Below are 19,949 nucleotides of genomic sequence, written 5' to 3'. Positions count from 1 at the left end.
AAAAGTCTACCCTTAGGACACATTATGCCATCACCTGTCCAATATGGAGTGCTGATTGAATAGTTAATGTGTTTAGAATTTTTTCCTTGTAAAAAAGTTTTTCCCTACATCTAAAAACAATCTCTGTACAATGTTGAGACAGAATTATAATGTTGAGACAGCTGCGTCGCTTGTGTTGATTTTAATTGGTCCGCGCTATAATATTTGGCTTTGATGGTCCATAAATTGCTTAGCTTTTTGGAAAACTGGCCTCACACCTGCTAAAGTATCAAACATCAAACTTTAACGTTTAGTTTATACAAGTGGGAAAGTCTACAGACCGCTCTGCCTCGTATTTACGTCGTTTATAGAGTTATATGCTTATTGGTTGTGTTTACAATAAAACCATTATTATGTATGGTTGGTAATAAGGTGTTAAACTAAGCAAAGGGGCAATGTTTTTGTAGGAGTAAATAAGCTATAGGCTTTTATATGGAGTGATGAATTTCACTTTTTCTCCATTTTTTTCTAAATAATTGGACTATTATGACTTCAGATTTTCATTTAGATTGCATTCACATTTAGTATAATATTAAAGGGATATGTACCCCTATAGGTGCATTTACTTTTTACTTTAATATATGTATTTTGCACTTTAGAGCTACTAGTAATGTGAAAAACCTTTCCATTAACAGATGACAGATTGGAACGAGGGCATTTTTGGAGGGAAAAATAGAAGTTTTTATTGGTGCCATTTGAGGATACATACTATTTTGGTAATCCCTTTTTATTCTGATTTTTGAGAAACAAAAAGAAAAAGAGAAAAACAACAGCAATTCTTTTACACCAATTTACTCTGTTAGCCACATGGTAATAGTGAGCATCATCCAGTTCATTGATAGCAATCTCTCAGCCAAGAAAATTGCCAGACTGCATTATGCGAGTGCCATGACAGTGAGAAGAAAGCGAAATGAAGACCGTCCATCCATTCAAAGGCCAAGAGGTGGACGTCCAGGAAAAATATTGGAGTCAACAACTCTGCTCATCACCAGGTCACCAGTTCTGCGGTGATAAGCATGGCAGCGGAGGTGGCTCTTATACTTCGTAATAGCGTGAAGGAACTATCATGTTCAGTGGAAGAATGATATTGGGTTGTTTCACAGCTAAAGGTGTTGAAGACTCGACCAGGATCGATGGTGGTCTATGTGAGCATATTCCATTGAGTTACTTCATACATTCAAGTACTATGGGCTTGAAAAGGACAATATAGTGTTCCAGCAGGACAACGACCCGAAGCATATGTCAAGATTGGCGAATAAATGGTTCAATGACAATGAAGTAGATCTGGATTGGACCCCACAATCCCCAGACCTCATCTCAATCAAACACATGTGAGTAAAGTTGAAGAAAAAGCTTTATATGTACCCAAGTGGCTCAATCAGTACGTACCAACTTTAGGAGCATGTAGAAGAGACCTGGGATCAGATTTCAGTTGACACATGCTTGAATCTGAATCATGAGCATGCCCAGAAGGATTCAGACAGTGTTGAAAACCAAAGTGAATTTTCAAAATATTAACAGAATAATAAAAATTAAAATGTAGATTTTTAGGAGCAAAGGAGTAACAATGCAGTGGCATGAAAAGAATTTGTGTAAACCATATGCTAAATAGTTGTAAGTCAAATTTATGTATGAGATAGCCAAGATAATTGTCTATAAACTCAAGGTAGTCCCACACTCGAAGCAGTAGTGGATGGTGAGTTATGGAGCATGAAAGTCAAAAGTTCAAAACTTTGTTACCGTTTTGTTCATCATTGTATCATGTTATATGACAAGTTATGGATTGCTACATGTGTACATGTTCAGAACCAATAGCAGTACAGGAATGCGTGAGCACAACCATCAACGGTACATAAATACATCACTGGAAGCGTCATCAGTACCTGAAAACTTCAACAGAAACTACATCAGTATAAAAATACATCACTAGAACCACCATCAGTACAGAACTGCATCACCAGGACTACCAACAGTACAAGAATACATCACCAGAACCTCCATCAGTACAGAAATACATAATCAGAATCATCAGTATAAAAATACATCACCAGAACCGATATCAGTAAAGAAATACATCACCAGAACCATTGTCAGAACATAAATACAACACTAGAACCACGATCAATACAGGAATGCATAATTCAAACCACCAACAGTATAGAAATACAATCACCAGAACCACTGTTAGGCCGGCGTCACATTACCGTAGAATACGGATGAGTGCTATGCGAGAAAACACTGCATAGCACTCGGACCAGTGTTAATCTAATAGGCAGCTCACATCACCGTATTTATTCTACGTGCGTGTATAATTGCAGCATGCTGTGATTGTCACCGAGACATGGCTGAGACTCACCAATGCAACCCTATGGGTGCAAGAAAAAAATCGCATAGCACTCGGATCATGCGAGTGCTGTCTGATTTTTACGCACCGGTGTCCTTTGAAAAACCGGCAAATCATGTGTGCCGCATACAGTAAATTCACACTGACAGGTTAGAATAGAATAGATAGAATACATATACTGTATATATATATATATATATATATATATAGATGTCAGTGACTCACGCATATATAAATGTATATATATTACATAGATAGATAAATAGAAGAAAAGCCGGTAATTCATCTGCCGTGTTCTGTAAAATCACTGCAGGAGACGACAGGATAGAAGAGATGGATTACATACAGTAAATAAAAATGGAATAGGTAGATATATAGATGTCAGTGACAAATACAATTAGTGCAGTGTGTGTGCAATTTATTGGACATGTATTTAATTAATAAAGGATTCTTAAAAAAAAAATGCTGTGGGCTCCCGAGCAATTTTCGTAACCAGCAGAGGGAAAGCTGACAGATGGGGGCAGATGTTTATAGCCTGGGATGGGGGTAATACCCATGGAGCTTCCCAGGCTAATAATATCAGCTCACAACTGTATACTTAGCCTTTATTGGATATTAACGCCTATGTCGATCTCCCTCCCTTTGCTGTGGGCTTTGGCGGTGAGCCCACATCTTTCTGGGAACATGTCAGCCGTTTTGAACACCTGACATGTGCCCGCAATAGCCGCGGGTGGAATCGCGATCCACCCGCAGCTATTAACAAGTTAAATGCCGCTGTCAAACTCTGATAGCGGCATTTAAATCGGGCTTCCAGCCATTGGGCCAGAATTTCGCACACTGGTGACCCCCGTCACGTGATCGCGGGTCACTGGTGTTTTAGCATGACAACCTGAGGTCTCCTGGAGACCTCTATGGTTGTCAGTGCCGGCTTGCTGTGAGCACTAACCAGTGGTCGGTGCTCATAGCAAGTCAGTAAATCTGCTATATAGAGGCGATGTAGCAGAGCCGATTGGGCTATGGCAGCTTCTAGTCTCCCATGGAGGCTATTGAAGCATACCAAAAGTAAAAAAAAAAGTGTTTAAAAATATGTAAAAAAAATATATATATAAAAGTTCCAATCACCCCCCGTTTGCCCCATTCAAAATAAAACAATAAAAATATAAACAAACATACACATATTTGGTATCGCCGCGTTCAGAATCGCCCGATCGCTAAACGGCTTAGCGAGAAAAAGAGTCAAAACACCAAAATTACATTTTTTTGACTAACACTACATTGCATTAAACTGCAGGAACGAGCGATCAAAGGATTGTATCTGCATCAAAACAGGATCTTTAAAAACGTCTGCTAAGCACACAAAAAATCAGCCCCCACCCAACCCGAGATCACGAAAAATGGAGACGCTACGGGTACTGGAAAATGGCGCAATTTTTTTTTTTTGCAAAGTTTTTATTTTTTTTCACCACTTAGATAAAAAAGAACCTAGACATATTTGGTGTCTATGAACTCGTAATGACCTGGAGAATCATAATGGTAGGTCAGTTTTAGCATTTAGTGAGCATGGTAAAAAAGCCAAACAAAAAACAAGTGTGGGATTGCACTTTTTTTTTGCAATTTCACCGCACTTGGAAATTTTTCCCTTTTTCTAGTACACAACATGGTAAACCAATGGTGTCGTTCAAAAGTACAACTCATCCCACCCAAAAATGGCCCTCACATGGCCATATTGACAGAAAAAAGTTATGGCTCTGGGAAGAAGGGGAGTGAAATACGAAAATGCAAGCTCTGGGGGTTAAGGGGTATGCTGTTTAACGTGAGATATAAATGTTTATATGAGTGCTTTTGTTTACTTTATGTAAAGAGATTGAATCTATTTTTTTCGTTTTATATCCCATTCTGAAGAAGGTCTATGAAAGACCGAAACGTTACAAATCTATTGGGATTCTTTTCATATTAATAAAAGAGCATTCATGTTATGAAGAGTGCCCGAAATTTTGTTTTTTGAAGTGTAGAAATACATTGTTAGTAACATGAATGAATAGATGATGAAGCTTAGTACACTGATCAGTTGCAGTGTGAGGTCAACGCCATAAACAATTGAATTGTATGAACCTACAACTCCCAGCATGTCCTGCGTCATGCATAAATGGTAGCGGTTAATAGACATTGTGTAATGCTTTGTTTTGCCTGGGGTGGAGCTACAGGAGAATTGAACACAAGGTTCCACCAAAGATTACAGCCTATCATTAGGGATTCAAGGAGCCGGACACTCAATGGGAATTGTGCAACCTTCTAATTTGCAAAGCTATGGTGCCGATGTCTCACTGAGGCTCACTGGAGTAACGTAAGGGAACAGGCATCCATCAGGTCAGTACTCAGCCTGCGGATGGTCAGATTTGATTACATAGACCTGTTTCAATCTGACATACCAAACTCAAACAAGGTGTCCAAATCCCCGTTCATCTGTGCAGACTTCAGTTTGTTCGCTGCTTTTCTTGGCCCTACTTTCCAATCACTGCCTGCCCTGATCAGCATCACTGTACCTGTCTTATTGAGTTGCATGCACAGTGCCAACCGTGACCTCAGATCAGTATGACCATGCTCATGTTTATGGATTCTGGTGCCTTCCTCCAGAAACGCCATCTGTGAGTCATCAGCATAAAGTCTACTCCGAGCGTTCATATCTCCGAGGGCATTTTAATTTGAAGATTGCAAAATTCCATCTGGGGTAAAGCCTCATTCAGACGTCGCTGATTCACATACGTGTCCGTCTCAGCTTTTTAGTAGGAAAAGTTGGGAAGATATGTTGGGTTTTGTTTTTACATATGACAAAAGTATATGGCACAAAGATAAAATGGACCAAAAACGCCTGAAAATCTAAGGCTACGTTCACATTTGCGTTGCGTCGGGTGCAGGTTCGGCGACGCATAGCGACGCATGCGTCATGCGCCCCTATATTTAACATGGGGGCGCATGGACATGCGTTGTCTTGCGTTTTGTGACGCATGCGTCATTTTTGGCGCAAGCGTCAGGGCGTACAGGACGCTGCATGTTGCATTTTTTTTGCGTCCAAAATCAAGCCAAAAATGGACGCATGCATCACAAAACAATGCGTTTCTGCATGCGTTTTTGCATGCGTTGTGCGTTGCGTCGCCGACGCAACGCCCAACAACGCGAATGTGAACGTAGCCTAATACAGAACATTTTTTAAAAACGGGACAGTTTTTTTTTTGTTTTTTTTTTAAACTTGTGCACAAAAACAGACATAAAATGGCCATAATGCGGATTTCTAGGATGGATCTGCGTACTGAACGTCCGCAAAATAAATGAAAACTTAAACATTTTATCTGCATGTTGTGGGGATTTTCTACGAGCAGATTTTTAATGTCAACTCTTCCTACATATTTTCATTGCAGATTCAACATCGGCAATGCAAAAATCCTGCTTCAAATACTTGTGCATTTACCTACTAGACTATGTTCACTCTGATTTTTTTTTTTCCCAGGACTTCAAAAACCACAAGTTTCCAAGCAGACACCACTTTAGGTAACTCCTTTTTAAATTTTTGGGGAAGACGTCTTCTTTTCCTGAAGAAGTTTAAAAGAATTTTTGCAACTTTTTGATTGGACAGTAGCTGGTATGAAGAAGTTTTCTTCAGGATCCACGTCAAAAAACTGACATGCACTTTCAATTTTTACACCAGTCATTTATCAAAACCTCTTCAGGGAAGAAAATAATAATAAAATCCTCATATGAACAGCAAATTGGATTTGCCATAGAAACTATTATTATTATTATTACTTATTTATATAGCACCATTAATTCCATGGTGCTGTACATGAGAAAGGGGTTACATACAGGGTTATAAATATCGTTTACAGTAAACAAGTTTACAGTGACAGACTGGTACAGAGGGGAGAGGACCCTGTCCTTGCGGACTTACATTCTATGGGATAGTGGGAAAGAGACAGAAGGTCGGAGGTGCAGCAGCTCGGGTGGTTGGTGAGGCGGCTGCTCTGGCGATGGCGAGGTGGCAGAATGGTTATTGCAGGCTGTAGGCTTTCTTGAAGAGATGGGTTTTCAGGTTCCGTCTGAAGGATCCGAGGGTGGTGGATAGTCGGACGTGTTGAGGCATGGAATTCCAGAGGATGGGGGATATTCGGGAGAAATCTTGGAGGCGGTTGTGAGAGGAACGAATAAGTGTGGAGGAGAGTAGGAGGTCTTGGGAGGATCGGAGATTACGCGAGGGAAGATATTGGGAGATTGGTTCAGAGATATAGGGAGGGGACAGGTTGTGGATGGCTTTGTAGATCAGTGTTAGTAGTTTGAACTGGATTCGTTGGAGAATTGGGAGCCAGTGGAGGGATTTGCAAAGGGGAGAAGCAGGGGAGTAGCGAGGAGAGAGGTGGATTAGCCGAGCAGCAGAGTTGAGGACAGACTGGAGTGGTGCAAGAGAGTTAGCGGGGAGGCCACAGAGGAGGGTGTTGCAGTAGTCGAGGCGGGAGATGATAAAAGCATGCACAAGAGTCTTAGTAGATTGTGGGTTGAGGAAGAAATGAATTGGAGCTTTCTAATAGTTTTTGGGGAGGATTTTAGAGCGTTTCTGCTTCAAAAACTTTTGAAAAAACCTCAACGAGTCGAAATAGCCTAATGGTATGTGCATACGACGTCTTTTAGATGCCGACGTACTTGCATTAGTTCCCCAAAGTGTCTCTTCTGGCTTTTTTTTATCTTCTTTTTGTGACACCAGCATTTTTTTTTTTTTATTTCCATATATAAACTAGTGGAAGTAGTCTGAAAAATGAACCTTTCTTTTAGCCACATCGCGTCTTTCAAAGCTGGAAAGTGGTTAAAAGAAGTTACAAAAGAAAAGTTACAAAAGACGGAACATATACACAGCAAGTTGCTTAGAAATTGCTGTGCATATGTTCATTATTTTTCACATTTCAGTATTTTCAGGTGCGGAATCCACCTGAAAAAGACAACATGCGCTCAAACCCTAAGGGTCTTCTCACACTGACTCTCTTTGCTGAGGTTTTGGAGCAGAAACTCCCCAAATTTTTAGTTTTACAGTAGGGTTTTTGTAGAGTTTCTCATCAAAAACCATGTACACACCCTTAGGGCTTGTTCACATGTAGCTTTTTGGATGCGTTTTTTTTTTTCTTGAAGGAAAAAGCAGGCTATGTACAGAAAAACGCAATGGAAATCCGGCTCAAATTGAATGCATTTTTTGTGCTGTTAAGCCATATTGATCTCAATGGAGAAAAACCATAGTAAGAAAGCTGAAAGCATTGACATTATGTTTAAAAAAAACCAAAAACATGCTGCACAGTGTGAATAAGTTTTTAGAAATCTAATTCATTTTTCTGTTACTGTAAATTGCTGCCTTTTTCCACGTGAAAAAAATTAATATGTAGTAACGTAGTGGATCCATGCTCATTTCTGGAGGCCTTAGCTTTCCTCACAATCTTGTATGTTGTTTAGTGGTGAGGTGTGATCCCAAGATGCTCGCGTGCTAGCCAAGTGTCTTCGGCGTGCTCGAAAAATATGTTCCAGTCTCCATGACTGCATGTCTCGCGGCAGCAACACATGACTAACAAATAGGCCATCGCTGCATGTGTTGCCGCTGTTGACCAGCCGCGATACATGCAGCCGCGAGGACTCGAACATATTTTTCGAGCACGCCGAAGACACTCGGTTAGCACACGAGCATGTTGGGATCACACCGTATCCGAGCACGTTTACTCAATACTAATGTCGCTACTAAAAAAAATGTATGTCAGTGATGGAAAACAATGCCAATAGTAACGGTATGCCGGAGGAAGATTATTAAATTCTCTAATATTACGAGAAAGGTTCAGTGTGGTCAGTGCACGCCTTAAGTATGTACATGCGAGATCTGAAGGCTCACTACTGAGACTTTGCCACCTTGAATGAAAACACTTTGTGTACGAACAACGTCATATTCGTTTCTATTGTCAAACGAGGTCTCAAATGGATCTATCTATAGATAATTAATGTGCTGCTTTCCTTGATGATGTCTGAGGTTAGTGTGAAACATTCACACATAACAAACCATACATTATTTGTTTCCGAGACACAAAAGTTTAAATGTCACATTCTGGTTTCCATGGAAACCACAGACAGTTTACTTCTTGATATACGGAATGACATTTGATAACAGTCAATGAGCTACAATTTCCCTAAAATGTTTTTTATGGCTGTAAAGACTTAACACAGGAACCTTCAGACTAATTTTTCTTTATCAGGATTAAGGTCGGTAGGACATGCAGTCGCAAACTGAGTGCCGTGGTGCCCAGGGGCGGACGTATCATTGGTGCAACCTGTGCAGCCTCACAGGGGCCCAAGGGGTAAGAGGGGACACTACCACCCCCAAAGCATGTAGAACTTTGCATTATGATGAGACTGTTGGACTGGAAAGGGCCCATCTAGTGTTGTTGCACAAGGGCACTTTTCTGTCTGTGTCCGCCAGTGGTGGTACCAGTACTACGAGGGCCGGACTGGCCATCGGGCACTTCTGGCAAATGCCAGAAGGGCCGGTGCCAGTAGTGGTCCGCTGCACTGTTCCTCCCCCTCCCCCCGCCAGTGCCACCGCCGCCGCATTTAACTATACCGGCGTCTATGACGCCGGTATAGTTCAATGCAATGATGGAGGAGAGAGCGTCTCCTGACGCTCCCTCTCCTATCATTCCCCGCTCTGCCTCTGACAGTACACTGCGGGTGCGCGATGACGTCATATCATCGCGCACCTGCTGTGTCCTGGGCAGACTGCAGCCGCCGAGACAGGAGCAGGGACGAGCAGCGCGGGCAAAAGGAAAGGTGAGGAGAGTGTTTGTTTTTTTTTTAACTGGACTGTGGGGCCATTATCGGGGGGGTTGGTGGGGGAGAGATGAGATGTGGGCTGTGCTGTATATATCCCTGTGTGGGCTGTGCTCTATATTCCCCTGTGCGGGCTGTGCTCTATATACCCCTGTGCGGGCTGTGCTGTATATACCCCTGTGCGGGCTGTGCTGTATATACCCCTGTGCGGGCTGTGCTGTATATACCCCTGTGCGGGCTGTGCTGTATATACCCCTGTGCGGGCTGTGCTCTATATACCCCTGTGCGGGCTGTGCTGTATATACCCCTGTGCGGGCTGTGCTGTATATACCCCTGTGCGGGCTGTGCTGTATATACCCCTGTGCGGGCTGTGCTGTATATACCCCTGTGCTGTATATACCCCTGTGCGGGCTGTGCTGTATACTACTACGCGGGCTGTGCTGTATACTACTACGCCGTCTGTGCTGTATACTACTACGCGGACTGTGCTATATTATGCAGGCTGTGCTATATTATGCAGGCTGTGCTATATACTATGCGGGCTTTGCTATATACTATAGGGGGTATATTATATTCTATGGGGGAGGCCGTGTTATGTACTATGTGGCTGTGTTATATACTATTGCGGGGGTATATTATATTCTGTAGGGGAGGCTGTGTTATATACTATGGGGGTATATTCTATTCTATGGGGGAGACTGTCTTATATACTATGGGGGGCTGCATTATATTCTATGGGGGGCTACATTATATATTATGGGGAGGTGGGCTGTATTATATTCTATGGGGGGCTGTATTAGATTTTATGAGGGACTATTGCATCATACTCTGATGGGGCTGAATTATATTCTATGGGGAGGTGGGCTGTATTCTATTCTATTTGGGGCTACATTAAATTCTATGGGGGGCTGTATTATATTTATATTCTATGAGGGGCGGTTTCATCATACTCTATGGGGGGGCTGCATTATTTTCTATGGGGGGGTTACATTATACTCTGGGGTGGCTGCATTATACTCTGTAGGGTGGTGGCTGCATTATACTGTATGTGGGCTGCATTATACTGTATCGAGGACTATGGGGAATACGTTATACTATATGAAGAACTATGGCGTGCATTATACTATGGGAAGTGAATTGTACTACATGGATGACTATAGCGGTGCATTATACTATATGGAGCACTATGAGGAGTGTATTATGCTCTGTGGAGGACTGAGCAGTGTATTATACTATATGGAGGACTGTGGTGCACATTATAATATATGGAGGACAATGGGGTGTATTTTACTAAACAAGTAAAATGCTGCATATTCAGATGGTTTTTGCTGGAACAAAAATCATTATTCTCAGCAGCACATCGCCAGCGTAAACTGTAGATGTGCTGCTGATAACATGATACTGTATGGTGATCGTTCTGTCCCATCATTCTGTCTCAGACGGTGGAAAGAGGACGGTCGATCAAACTCATTTAGCGGCCTGAACTCAGCGCATGTAAATACAACCGAAATGCATTTGGGGCCCCATTTTAAACTTTGCCTAGGCGTAGGGCCCCACTTTGCCTAAAACCGGCCCTGCCTACAAGTGTACAAAGATATTATACAGTCACCATGTGACAAGTGGGCCTGTGTAACTTCAAATGCCAGGGCTGAACTTTAGTCCCAGTCCGGCCCTGAGTACTACCCTAGCTTTGCCTCTGCCCCTTCACATTTCCATATAATGGTTTGTTACCTCCAAGGGTTAGAGATACCTATTTCAAGAGAGTGTGGATATCTGGGCCTAGTCAACCACCAAGTAAGACACCAATGGGCTGAGACTTGGGGCTTATTCAGACGTCAGGTTTTTATTTTTGTAAGAATTCTATCTGCGTTTTTCATGGATAGCACTCATATCTATTGTAGACTATGGAGTATTTCACATATTCGTGCATTTTTGTTGATTGAATGAATCTCACAAAATCATAGAAACATGTCTGGCTTTGATCTGAAACTCGGACCAATTGTGCTAATTCAAGTCTATGGGTCCATGAAAAAATCCAACTGTACGCAGATGCCGTCCGTGTACTATCCATTTTTTAACGGACTGTTTTATACTAGAAACTTGAAAATCTACCACCAATTTTAATTTTTGTGCATGCATCGGGAAAGGTCAAAGAGCCCCGGCGCATGCGCACTGAAGTGCTTTCTTCTACCCAAGCCAGGACAGAGAAGCATGCCTGCGCAGGAGCGCGATGCCAGGGAGAATGTGTGGGTGACGTAGGGACGCGTGAAGCAAGAAGCAAGAAGGATGATGGCATCGCAAGAAGAAAGGGGGCACCAGGCCAGGACCAGTGACACCCCTCGGATTGGACCGTCCCACAGGTGAGTGTAATAAAAGGTGTTTTTCTTTTGTTGCAGGCCAGATCGGGGGCATATATACAGCATATTACTATGCTGTATATGAGGACTGCAAGGTGGTGGCTGTATCTCGTATGGGACAAGCCTGGTGACAGGTTCCCTTTAAATCAGCAGTGCAATCTGAAAATCAATCTGCACATGTACAAACAATGATAGCAAAATCAGGCAACATATTATATATCAACAGTGGGGGGAAAAGGAAAGAGCGACAGGCACTAAATAGTGCACTATAGCCCCCCACCAGAAAGAAAAACCAACTCCATACAAGTCATTAGAACAAGGAGAGACGTGGGAGCATAAGGATATTTGAATAATAGAAAAATGCTTTATTAAATAACATACAGGTAACAAGCTAAATAGCAAAAATACAAAAAAGCACCGAAACATACAGAAATGTGCATTTATAAGGATGATTTAAAAGGAGAGTGGGTAGCCCCCGGTGTGCGCTTGCAAAGAAACCATCATGCATAACTCCATAAAGTAAGGCCAGCTGCTGCACAAACCTATATCGCTATAGTAGCGATGGACAAGTCGTATAATAGATCATAAGGAAAATAAACGGTTAAAAGGGCAGCGCTTACCAGCAGGAGGCACCAGGCAGAGCACACCGGTTGGGATCCACAAAACGCGACCCCCGACGCGCGTTTCGCCCGCAAAGAGACGGCTTTATCAAGGGAAGGCTCTGCCTGGTGCCTCCTGCTGGTAAGCGCTGCCCTTTTAACCGTTTATTTTCCTTATGATCTATTATACGACTTGTCCATCGCTGCTATAGCGATATAGGTTTGTGCAGCAGCTGGCCTTACTTTATGGAGTTATGCATGATGGTTTCTTTGCAAGCGCACACCGGGGGCTACCCACTCTCCTTTTAAATCATCCTTATAAATGCACATTTCTGTATGTTTCGGTGCTTTTTTGTATTTTTGCTATTTAGCTTGTTACCTGTATGTTATTTAATAAAGCATTTTTCTATTATTCAAATATCCTTATGCTCCCACATGTACAAACAAGCCCAGAATACACTTGTGTAACTTTTAGATGCAGATTAAATTTGCTTATGTGGATTTTATGTGCGATGTGTGAACTTTTGCCTAAGGAGAAAAAAAATTATTGCTAAGGAGGACTTTCAAGACTGACGCTACATCCCTAAAGTACCATCTGGAAGCATTGTTTCCATATTAATATAGTCTATCTACCAGGTGTTTAGCAGTAAATATTACTTTTTTCGCGAATGCCCTAGAAGAAGCAAAAATTGGCAAAACCCAGGATTGGGTGTGGATGAACAGTGTGCACCCTTGTAGAAACATTTTACGTAGCACAGTGGAATTTTTGTTTGTTTGCTGATCTGTACTTTGTCCACTGTGTATTAATAGAAATAAGTAGGGATGAGCAGACCCATGAATGTTTGGGTTTGACCAAACTTGAGAAAGTGTGACAGAACTTGACCCCGGACCCGAACTCCATATAAGTCAGTAGGGACTAAAACTTTAGTGCTGTAAAATGGTCATAGTAAGGGCTAAAGGGCTGCAAAATTAAGCAAAATGGGGATAAGAGCAAGACAATTACCCTGCAAACAGATGTGGATAGCAAAATAGCAGATAAAAAAAAAATAATCTTGAACCAGGAGGCGGAGGACCAAGTGACGAAGTGGAGCAGTGCCTTGAGTATTTATTTTACTGTACTTACTAATAAATGAATGACTGAAAAAATGATGCCCCCCCCTATTTTGAATTTCCAGCTAAGGCTCAGCACACGGCAGAAGGCAGATATTAATAGGCTGGAAAGAGCCATGGATATTGGCCCCTTCCCAACCCAATAAGACCAGCCCTCTGATGCCCCAGAAATGTTGCATCCATTAAATGTGCCAATTCTGGTACTTAGCCTCTGTTCTTCCTGATTGCCCAGGTGCTGTGACAATCGGGTGTATGGGATTGTGGGGTTGTTGTTAGCTGTGTAATGTCCGCTGACCTCAAGCCCTCAGGTTAGTAAGGGGCAGCGTCTTTCAGACTTCCCCATTACTAACCTTGTAAGTAAAAAGAGAAGAAAACACACCTAAAAAAATCAAACCTCCCCCACAATTTCCTTATGACCCTCATTTATTAAAAAAAAATAATAATAAAAAAAATAATCTACAGGGTTCACCATAATCCATAATATGGAGGTCCCATGACGTTCCCAATCTTCTTAATTCAGTCTATGGAGCTCTGTTCAGAGAACACAGCTCCATAGACTGGAGCAGCAACCACTGCCGGGGTCTCATGCTGTGTGAGACCTGGCTGCTGTAAACTAAAGTGATGCCAGTAAGGTCACCTCAGTTCCTACAGCGCCAGTGCCGGACTGAAGGTTGACCGCCAATCAGTTCGACAATAGCGCTGATAACCAGCTGCGGTGAACTGAGGTGAAGTCAGTAGGGTCACCTCAGTTCCTACAGCGCCAGTACCGGACTGATGGTTGACCCCCAATCAGTTCGACAATAACGCTGATAACCAGCTGCTGTGAACTGAGATGACGTCCGTAAGGTCACCTCAGTTCAAAGCGGCCAGTTCTTTCTCATTCATCAGTCCGGAACTGACGCTGCACATCGTGAGAACAAATTTCCTTCATTAGGTGAATCTTAACTGCCCGAGGATTTGTGATACGGCGTTTAGTCCACTGAACTCCTTCTAGAGACTGTGCAATGTTCTGCAACTCTTCTGTTGTTCAAGTGCAACTTTCCACCGGCATTTTTGACCTTACGGCGGGAGCGTAGACAATGATATGAGGTCATGGAGTCTGAAGGACATGTTTTCTCTGATCCTATGAAGGCCTATTGTCTGCAAAGATTCTTTGCTTCCAACTTCTGCTCCACTTTATACTGAGTATGGTATAAACTGGCTGAAACTCTGTCTTGAAGACATACCCTAAAAGGTAGAATTTCTCTCCCCAATTGGCAACTATGTAGACTTAGATCCTGTTCCAAGTGGGGCTCAATCATGTGTATTCTCCATACATAGCCGCATTAGTGAGACTCACCCAATTCCATCATTCTCTAAAGTAAAGCCCCACAACGGGGGTTCAAAAACTGCTGTGAGGCAAAAAGAAAGCGTCTGCGGTGATGGAGGTTACAGTATGTCAATTCAAGCTCTGTACCGTTGTCCAAGGTCGTGTGACCAAACCTCTGCAGACAAGCTCCACACGTGCATTGATGGGACCCATTCAATGTAATGTCTAGGGGATTATAGGGTGTTAATGTAAAAAAAAAGTGCTAGTTCCCATCACGTATAAAGAAGATGGTTCTTACGACATTGTGCTTTTCTTAATAGGGTTACCTTTCCAGGGCACAATATTGGCTGGTTCCACAATGGACCTTATTTTACCAGTCGACCATTCCATCTTTAATCCCCGGAGCTAGATGTTTGACAGAACACCATCTTATATTCAGTCTTGAGACGTTGCTTTGATGTCCTTTTTTTTTTTTTTCCAAATCTCGCAGGACCCTGTAATGAATGACATCATTTTAGCCCCATAAGTACAATGATACGCCGACATCAAATGCCAAACCGCAGAGAATCAGACAATTCAGATCGCGCCGTAATCAAGGGAGAAAGGAATGAGATTAAGAGATGAAGACATTTAAATGTGAAAATCTAGCAGCATTTGGATATCTAAGAAGTTTCTATTACATCCAACTGGAATTTACATACAAATGCACTTTTTTGTCTAATTGTGCACAAAGCATGGGCTGTGGCTTAATTTTCTAAGGCTTTTTTTTCAGCCCCTTTCAAGCATTGCATTATATTTACATGCAAATCAGATCTAGAAGAGCTTTACAACATGCCAGCCTCCGATCCGACACAACAAGATTTCACTCTTCTTTTTATTGATTTCTACAGAATTCCTGGAGGTTTAGAGTGAATATTATTCCTGGGTCTACATACCACTGTCAGTGACTATTGAAGAGTCTGGAGGGAGAGAATACAAGCTGGATGAAAAGGACAACATGCGGCGCTTCTGTATCCATCACTGTAATTATGAGAACGCTGTATTATAGGCTCTGTGTGTCGAGTGCGTGCTCCGTCTCTCTGTAAAGGCGGGTCGTGTACCCGTCACATTGGGTAAGCCTTCCTTCAAAAACTACATGTGTAGGAAGGATCTTATGTAGCCCGAAAAGCCGCCACTGGAGCATTATCTGTCAACACTTATATCAAATGTCATTTTCACCTTAAAAAAATATACTGTAAATTTGACCAAATATTAGTGATTCAGAAGACAGAGCTGTAACCAAACTTTGCTGATTATGAGAGTTGTGCAAATCAATCACTAGCAATATAAAAACTTCAGAAATTTAGCACTATTAACACTGGCCTAATACTAGATTCAACCTTTCTATTCTGTACAGAAGAATTTTCATAAGTCTCATTATCATCAAAGACAGAATTACAATGACTGATAACTGCGGCGCCCCAGGGTCCTGGTCGTCGCAGTGGTATTGCTTTCCTCTCGAGGAGAGTGATGCTACGTTTGGAGGCAAAGAAGGATAACTGCATCCAGGTATCGCAGACATGCAACACATTTCACACTCCAGGCCACTAGGGGGAGCTCTTGCTCCTATTTATTAGGTCACTCCCCACATAGGCAAAACTGGTGATCTGTAGGGAAAGTGAGTCAGTTGCTGGCTGAGCTCCGCTCAATTAGTTGGTCCCTGGCAGGGGTTGGATCCTGTCAGAGAACGAAGGAGAAGGACACGGAGCTGTGCATGCCCTCAGAGCTGCAGCTCCTAGGAAGAGACATCGAAGGCAGAACTGTATTTTGCAGCGAGCGTGCAAGGAAGTCGTAGCAAAGGAGAGGATACTAGAAGGGGACCAGCCCTACACAGGCTGCCTCCTTCTGAGGTGCAGAAGTCCGGTAGCCGGAACACCGAGGGAGTAATGACCTTTAAGCCTTGCTCCAGAGACCGGCAGACAGCTAATTTCATGTTACCTGTCCGCCCTACACCCAGGAGGCATGGTGGCACCCCTTAGAGGCTGGGGCATGATAGAGTCCCTATAAACCGCCTCAAGCCACCAGTCATACGGGTTTGTCCTATCCTATATGGGGGACAGAGAGAGAGACATTACATCTGTGAGGACCTTATGTGAAGCCTTAGGCAGTAAGGAACTACAACACCACGGTGATAGAGGAAGGCTACTGATTTCCACCTGGACAAGGGAACTCTGGACTTGCCTCCAAACCGGCCGGACTCTGCCTGCCCTGTGATCTGGTGCCCTGGACTGTGGATGCTGAAGTCTTCAGTAAAGGTAAAGAGACTGCAACCTTGTGTCCTCGTTCTTCTCTGCACCTCTCAACATCCACCATCTACACACCGGGAAGCCCTGGAGATATACTTCACCTGTGGGAAGGTATACCATCTAGCTGCCATAACATCACCCCAGTGGACCCCTTAAAGCCGTGTCGGTCACCCTGACCGAATACCACAGGTGGCGTCACGAACATTTCCTTTAAAGACCTTTCCCCTTTTACACGGACGTTCCAGGGCCACGGACCGGGTCAGCCACTGTGACATCCCCCTGTGAACTGAAGGACCCGGTACCGAGTACCCCGCGGCCCCATGGGGGCAAACTATAACACCTCCACATACAGTAGATAACACAGGATCCATTATTCATAATAGATGTCACAGCTCACCTCTTCCACAATGCCTGACTGGTAACCCTTCTATATACAGTAGATAACACAGGATCTGACATTCACAATATCTGATGTCACAGCTCACCTCCTCCTCCTGTACAATGACTGATAACACCTCTATATACAGTAGATAACAAGTTAGACAATTCACAATAGATGTAACAGCTCACCTCCTCTTCTTCCTGTACAATTACTGATAACCTCTGTTTACACTGTAGCTATCACAGGAACCACAGACATAATATTTGATATCACAGCTCACCTCCTCCTCCTGTACAATGACTGATGAAACAGGCTCCATCATTCACAATCAGTTACTTCAGAGCTCACCTCGCATTCCGTGCATGCGACTGTCCAATATTGACAGCAGCGCTTAAGGGGTTAACATTAGCAATCGGAGCTGAGAAGTTATTGGAAAACCCTTTTAATCAGTTCTCCAGTCCCTTTATTCCCAAACTCGGTGAAGGTCCCAGAGATTGGAGCCTCCCTGACCAGAAAATGATGGCATGTCCTCGAACCCTACAAACATTGCTTTCAGGTATGACTCCAGTGCCATACAGAGGCATCATTCTGCAGTTCCATGACGTGCCATCATTCAGGCTTCATGCACATAGAAAAGCTTTTTTGCAAAAGTCCTTATTTATTACTTTTTATAAGCGATCCAGTCCTACTATTGTGCAGCGCCCCAGAGTCCTGGTCGTTGCAGTACTGTGGCTCCGCCACTATGGGGAGCTATGGTACGTCTGATTGCACTAAAGGAGTTTCTCTGACCAGGTAACACCTCACTACACTTCACACTCCGGCCACCAGGGGGGGTGGTCCTATCTAGTAGGCCACTCCTCACACTCTGGTAAAACTGGGGGTTGGACAGGAAGACAGGGAGAAGTTGCTGGGAAGAGCTAGTGAGAGGACCTGTCAGGGATGGGATCCTGGCAGACTCCTCAGAACAGAACTAACCAGTGCACAACGGGAATACAGTAAAGAGGAATTAGGACCAGAAGGAGTCGTGCTGTTAGACCGAGGCAACATCCTTCTGAGGCGCAAACAGTCGGTGGCCGGAACGCCGAGCAAGTAAGAGACTTTAAGTACTACTGCAAACCACGGCCGGACAGCTAATTACAGGTTGGCTGTCTCACTTAACACCTAAGCAGACAACGGAGGCAGCTGTGGGAGAGGGGCGACTCTAGGGTCCCGGAAGAACTCCAGGCCTACCCCGTCATACGGGTGCGTCCTACCATATCATCTGGGGGACGGAGAGAACGAACATCAGGGACAGACAGAAGCAGTTGTGAGGACTACCCCGGGAGCTCAGCAGGGAAGGACTACAACACACAGCGCTAGAAGGTAGACACTGATTCCCACCTGTAAAGAGAACTCCTGATGTGCCTTTGGACCGGCCGGTCTCAGGCAGCCCTGTTGACAGCGCTCTGGACTGAGGACTCTAAAACCTTCAGTAAAGAGGTAAAGAGACTGCAACCTGGTGTCCTCATTATTTACCACTACAGCACCACCACCACCATCATCCATCATATCTATCATCGTACGCCCCTCGGCAGGGTCACGGACCGGGCCTAGCCACCGTGACAACCCCAGAGCAGAGACTCAGAGGCCCGGTACCGAGTACCCCTCGGCCCTGCGGCGGTGGGGGCGCTACAACTTGGCGTCACGAACAGGATCTACTTAAGCCTGAAAAATCAGGTCATGTGTGCCTTGGAACTGTGATTTATTGTGCTTGGACTGTGTATTGCCATTTACCGCCAAAATTCGCCATTGCCGCGCACGGAGGGAGGAGCCTTAGCTTCGTGGGCGGAACCGGCCAAAAGAAGCGCGGAACGGAAAGCGCGGTAAGGCACCAATCCCGGAAGAGGAACTCCGACCTCCAGCAGGTTAGTGGGAGGAAGGGACAGCCATGTCCGAGTCGGGAGGAGAGGAGGTGGCGGCCGCAGCCGTGGATGCAGGGGCAGCTCCGGTACCCGCAGCGGGCGAAGCTGCGGCCCTAATACCACCACCGGTTGCCGCAGAACCCGCTGTTCCCCTCAGCCACTCAGACACTGCCGCTAACACAAAAGCCATAATGCCCTTCTCTATGCCCAGGGCCGGACTGGCCATAGGGCAGTTCTGGCAAATGCCAGAAGGGCCGGTGGCAGTAGTGGGCCGCTCGAGTGTGCCGCTGTCGGCACACTCTCCCCGCTGTCGGCGCACTACTGGCCCCGCATTCAACTATACCGGCGTCATAGATGCCGGTACAGTTGAATGCAATGATGGAGGAGAGAGCGTCTGCTGACGCCCCCTCTCCCATCATTCCCCGCTCTGCCTGCCGCTGACACTGCGGGTGCACGATGACGTCATATCATCGCGCACCGGCTGTGTGACCGGGCGGGCAGACTGCGACTGCTGAGACCAGAGCCAGAGCAGCGCGGGGCAGGAGGAAAGGTGAGTAGAGTGTTTTGTTTTTTTTATCAATGAGTGATGACTGGATTGTGGAGCTATTGGGGGAAGGGGGGGGGGGGGCTGTGCTGCATTCCATTCTATGGGCCTCTGCTGCATTATATTCTATGGGGCTGGCTGCATTCCATTCTATGGGCCTCTGCTGCATTATATTCTATGGGGCTGGCTGCATTCCATTCTATGGGCCTCTGCTGCATTATATTCTATGGGGCTGGCTG

General features: G+C 44.3%; 1 long non-coding RNA gene across 1 annotated transcript; it reads left to right on the top strand.

Annotated features, from left to right (window-relative positions):
• The first annotated feature begins 4,592 nt into the window (after positions 1-4,592).
• Positions 4,593-11,577, top strand: LOC143768835 (uncharacterized). The gene is made up of 3 exons (XR_013214076.1): positions 4,593-4,750; positions 5,889-5,929; positions 11,420-11,577. It is a non-coding gene; the product is annotated as an uncharacterized LOC143768835 (long non-coding RNA).
• Positions 11,578-19,949: the final 8,372 nt, after the last annotated feature.

This window comes from Ranitomeya variabilis, chromosome 4 (assembly GCF_051348905.1).
Source record: "Ranitomeya variabilis isolate aRanVar5 chromosome 4, aRanVar5.hap1, whole genome shotgun sequence".
NCBI classification, from domain to species: domain Eukaryota; kingdom Metazoa; phylum Chordata; class Amphibia; order Anura; family Dendrobatidae; genus Ranitomeya; species Ranitomeya variabilis.
Note: the sequence above shows the minus strand (reverse complement) of the source record. Positions and strands in the feature narration are given on the sequence as shown.